This window comes from Eumetopias jubatus, unplaced genomic scaffold (assembly GCF_037043125.1).
Source record: "Eumetopias jubatus isolate StellerSeaLion01/CBP00866 unplaced genomic scaffold, mEumJub1_p1.0 scaffold_3, whole genome shotgun sequence".
Taxonomy (NCBI): Eukaryota; Metazoa; Chordata; class Mammalia; order Carnivora; family Otariidae; genus Eumetopias; species Eumetopias jubatus.
In genome coordinates, this window is record NW_028274809.1 from 82940696 (window position 1) to 82946282 (window position 5587).

Consider the following 5587-nt stretch of genomic DNA (forward strand, 5'->3'; position numbering starts at 1 on the left):
GATGACTATTATCAAAAAGAAAAGAGATAACAGTACATGCAGGATGGAATATTATTCAGCCATAAAAAAGAAGAAAATCCTGACATTTGCAACAACATGGATGAACTTTGAGGACATTATGCTCTGTGAAATAAACCAGACACAGAAAGACAAATACTGTATTATCTCATTTACATGTGGCATCTAATAAAGCTAAACTCATATCATATCATCTAATAAAGCTAAACTCATATAGCAACTCATGTTGCTATAGGCTGGGAGGTAGGGGTGGGGGAGGGAGAAAAACGTGGAGTTGTTGGTCAAAGGGTACAAACCTGTGGTTTTAAGAGGCATAGGATCTGGGGATTTAATGTACAGCATGATGGCAATACTGTATTGCATACTTAATGCAATAACAGTTGAAGTTGCTGTAAGAGTAAGTTTTAACATAACAACAACAAAACAGTAATTATGTAAGGTGAAGGATATGTCAACTAACCTTTTTGTGGTAAACATTTCACCATATATGTGCCTCAATTCATTACATTGTACACCTGAGCTTAAACAATGTTATATGTGAACATATATATAACGTACATTACATGTTATATTATCTCAATAAAGCTAGAAAATAAAATAATCTTATATATGTGTGTGTATTTCAGCTGAAATTTGAAAGATGAGCTAAGTGGATGACATGAAATAGAGCTTTCATGTTGTCATATTAGGTGGTATGATTAATATATTGGGTTCATGTATTAATATATTGGGTTCATTAATTAAATAATTAATATATTGGGTTCATGAGTCCTGTTCTGGCATATTCTTATATAATACAAAAAGGGGGACCTAAATCCTCCACAGAATCTATTATCATTTATTTAATGTCCACTATCAGCAAAGTAGCGGGCTGGACATTACCAAGGGGAATGTGAAGGGAGCAAAGATGATTATGACATGTCTTTATCCTGGGAGGAGTTTTCTATCTAGTGGAATTGAAGTTGTTTGGGTGGTCTTCCATGAAAAAGACATCAGAAGTGAACAAAGGTGGGTGGAGTTAATGCTGAAGATGGGCCAAGAATGGAAGTCTCAAGCTTTGCAATGAGAACGCTTTTCATGCTCCTATCTCTTAAGTGTAGGCTTTCTAGAGATGCTACCTCTCAGTTTTAAATGTTTTACCACTTAGCATGTAAGTCTATACCCTCTCTGAAACTTGGAATCCACTTATTATCTTTAGAACCTCAGAGCATTTTGAGGCTACTCGATGAACTCTTACCTCCTTCTGGAAGATTCCCTTGAATGCACATATCAGAACTTCAGTGATATTACTTTTTAACTTTATATTCAGTCTTCATATTATAGTCCCTTAAAATCCATGGATTTATTTATTTACTCATTAAGTCATGCAAAAATGTTTGATTTTCGAGGATATTATTAGTATCTGGGATTGAGAGAAGATGAAAGATACAGATCTTATATAAAGGTTTGGCTCATTTTGCTTACTAGTCTCTGCTCCTATTTGATTAATATTACATTGAGCTGTTTAAATAAAGACTGCTGGGGCGCCTGGGTGGCTCAGTCCTTAAGCATCTGCCTTCAGCTCAGGTCAGGATCCCAGGGTCCTGGAATCGAGCCCCGCATAGGGCTCCCTGCTCGGCGGGGAAGCCCGCTTCTCCCTCTCCCACTCCCCTGCTTGAGTTCCCTCCGTCGCTGTCTCTTTCTCTGTCAAATAAATAAATAAAATATTTATAAATAAATAAATAAATAAAGACTGCTGTTTTTTGTGAGTAGAAAATTGATGTCTATTTTTGTTGTTTTCAGATGTAATGTATGTCCTGTAGTTCCAACCATGATTCAACTGAGTGAACCATCTGTAGACACCCTATGTCAGGGTACATAAATTAAAAGATCAAATTATGAGACCCTAGTTAATCCCTTGAAAATAATGTTTGTGTAGTTTTCAGATTCAAAGTAATCAGAAAAAAAAAAAACCTACTCTTGTTAATGGTAGAGGCATGATGAAAAGCCAGATATTCTTCTATATAGTTCTTTTTACAGATGAATCAAAACAATCTGAAAATTATATTAACTATTGTGTTATAAAGTGTGCTTAGTCTTATAATTTTCATGCATATGTCTTAAATTTATAAGTTTATTTGTCCACTGTCTGAGGTAAATAATTATGATTAAACATTTTAAAAATTCTAAATGCTTAATTAGTAGTTTTTTGTATTTTCAGAATACTAGTATATGTTCACTGTGAGGAGAAATACAAAATACTCTAAAGCAAATAGAGGTTAACTTAAATATACTGATTATCCCACTCATCAGAGATAAATTTAGTGTATTTTTTTCCTACCAATATATGTATGAGTATATTTATGAAAATGAGATTATGCTCTAATGGAGATAATACCTCATAGGGCTGCCAGCAGGATTAAATGAGAGCATATAGCAGAGTGCCTGGTATAACACAAGTGCTCAATAATGTAGCTATATAAGGTAGTATTTACAGTTTTTAAACCTGCTTTTATCATAAGACTGCACAAAATGAACATTTGTTGTGAATAGATATTCTTTTACAACTCCTGTTTCTTTAAAATGATTTCTTTAAAATGATTTAAAATGATATTTGGTTGTATGGATAAGTCTAATTCTCCCTATTGCTGGAAATAAATTATTTGTAATTTTTTTATTATAATAGACAACAATGAAGCCAAACTTTGTCGTTTGTTGATCTTGTTTCGTTTTGTTTGTTGATCTTTTTATTTTTATTCTTTTTTAAAGATTTGATTTATTTATTTGACAGAGAGAGACACAGCGAGAGAGGGAATACAAGCAGGGGGAGAGGGAGAGGGAGAAGCAGGCTTCCCGCGGAGCAGGAAGCCAGCCCCACGCCGGGCTCGATCCCAGGACCCTGGATCATGACCTGAGCTGAAGGCAGACACTTAATGACTGAGCCACCCAGGCACCCTGTTGATCTTTTTAAAACAAACTTTTTAGTGATACCTTCTTTAATTTTTATAACCTGACAACATAAATCTCTGCTATGTTGCAGTCTACTTTAATTTAAAAATTTACCGTTCCCCAATAAAACAAGTGCCTCACGTAAATTTGTTTATTATCCTCCCATGTTTTGTGCTGTGATAGTCATATATTTTATATCATACAAAATATTGTTACTTTATATGCCAGTTTTAAATTTGTTACCTCTCAGCTCCAAATCTATGCTGTATTGCCCTTCTTGGTGTTACGGGAGCTGGACCTGAAAATATTTCTCCTTTGCCATTTGGCTCAATATTAGGCTTTGCAGTAGAGGGACTGAAGGGGCACTGCAATAAGGAGCAAAGAATAAGCTTATCTTCCTGGTTTGACAGGGCTTTTTTTGTTTGTTTGTTTCCTATGGCAGTGCTTCTAGCAGCAAATAGGATAAAGTCCAATGGCTCTTAAGCTTCAGAGTTTCAACAGAGATTAAGCAATTTGCTTGCTTCTCACCAATCCCAGTCCACTGCATATGGACCAACTCTGTTCTATGGCACCCTCTGAACTTTTTCATCTTCCAGTAGACCACTGTCTTACCCCTTCAACGAGGTGTGAATCTCAGCCTGGTGGTGGTTCTGGCAAGCAGGGGCACAGTATATTACTTTCTTGGATAGCCTTCCTCAGCCTTCAAGGTAGAAGATTCTCTCATTCGCTATCCTATATTGCTTAAAGTTCTCTTAACTCCTTTTAGTAGTTAAGTACCTTTTACTAATTCATAATTTTTATATTAATATAAAGTAGGGTGCCTGTGTGGCTCAGTTAAGCATCTGCTTTAGGCTTAGGTCATGGTCCTGGGGTCCTGGGATCCATTCCCTCCAAGGGCTCTCTGCTTAGCGGGGAATCTGCTTCTCTCTCTCCCACTTCCCCTCCCCCTGCTGTACTCTCTCTCTCTCTCTCTCTCAAATAGATGGGTGGAATCTTTAAAAAATATATAAAGTAATTTATATTTGTGTTCAAATTATTGTTCTGTTTCCTGACCAGAACATAATTCATATGGTGATTTTGAAGTTAATATTCATTTTTTTCTTCAAGTTTTTATTTAAATTCCAGTTAGTTAACATGCAGTATAATATTAACTTCAGGTGTAGATTTAGTGATTCATCACTTCCATACAACACTCCGTGCTCTTCACAAGTGCCCTCCTTAATCCCCATCGCCTATTTAAACCATACCCCCACCTCCCCTCTGGGAACCATTAATTTGTTCTCTATAGTTGAGTCTGTTTCTTGGTTTGCCTCTCTCTCTCTTTTTTTTTTTAACATGTATATTTATCATGTCTGATCATTTTATTCTAAGCTGAAGTTTGGTTTTCCACCAAAGGCATGTTTCTTCATTGTGATGAAATCTGGTTAATATTTTTTGGAGTGCAAATGTGAGTGGTACAGAGTTTTGTTTGTTTGTTTGGGTCTGAAAACTTCTTTATTTTACCATCATCTTCAAAGAAATTTCCAGTAGATATACAGTTCTAGATTAACAGCTGTCTTTTTCCCCTTTGGTACTCTAAATATTTCAATTTACTGTCATCTAGCTGCCAAAATTGGTTGATATTCAGCCATCAGTCTGTGGCTTTAGTAAAAATAACGTGACATTTTGCTTCTGTCTCCTTGTAGAACTTTATCTTTGTATGTGATTCTTAGCAATTTGACTATGAGTAGTTTTCTTTGTGTTTTTCCTATAGGACTCTGAGATTCTTGAATCTGTGGGCTGATTCGTTGAATTATTCCATTTTTTTTTCTATGCCATTCTCCTTTTGTTCTAGGAGTCTAATTAAAGTCTGTCTGATCTTTTAGTTGAGTCTCACCTACTATTCTCATCTGTTCTGACTTTTCTTTTCCATTTAATTTTCTCTCTGTACTTCACTTCGGATATTTTCTATTGACATTTTCTATTGATATTTTCTATTTTGAATTCACTAATCCTCCTTTCTGCTGTGTGTGGTCTCTTGTTAAATCCATTACATGAGATAACCTTCAAACTTGAAAGAAGTTTCTTAGTATTTTTTTATTAAGGCATAATCTACATATGGTGTATAATACAATGATTATTGGTGAATGTGTATGCCTTGGTACAAAAATAGGTAGGATATAGCTAATTTTCATCATCTCAGAAATTTCCTTCGAGTCCACTCTCAGTCAGTTTGCACACCTCCTAAGTAAGGATTCTTCTCATTTCTATAATTGTAGATTGATTATCTCTGTTCTTGAATGTCACATAAATGAAATCACACAGTATGTACTCTTCTATGTCTACCTGCTTTCATTCAACATGTTTTTGAGATTTACTCATGTAGTTTCAGGTGGTAGTATTTTACTACCTCTCCTCCTCCTCCTCACCCTCCTCCTACTATGGGGTAATATTCCAGGTTATGAATATATCAAAATTTGATATATATATTATCTTGTAGATGGACATTTGGGTTGTTTCCAGTTTATAAATAGTATGACTAAAACTTCTACTCAAATATTCTTGTACAAGTTTTTTTTTCTTGTTTATTTATAAGTTTTCATTTATCTTGGAAAATACTTAGGAATGGAATAACTGGATCATATGGTATGTTTATAATTAA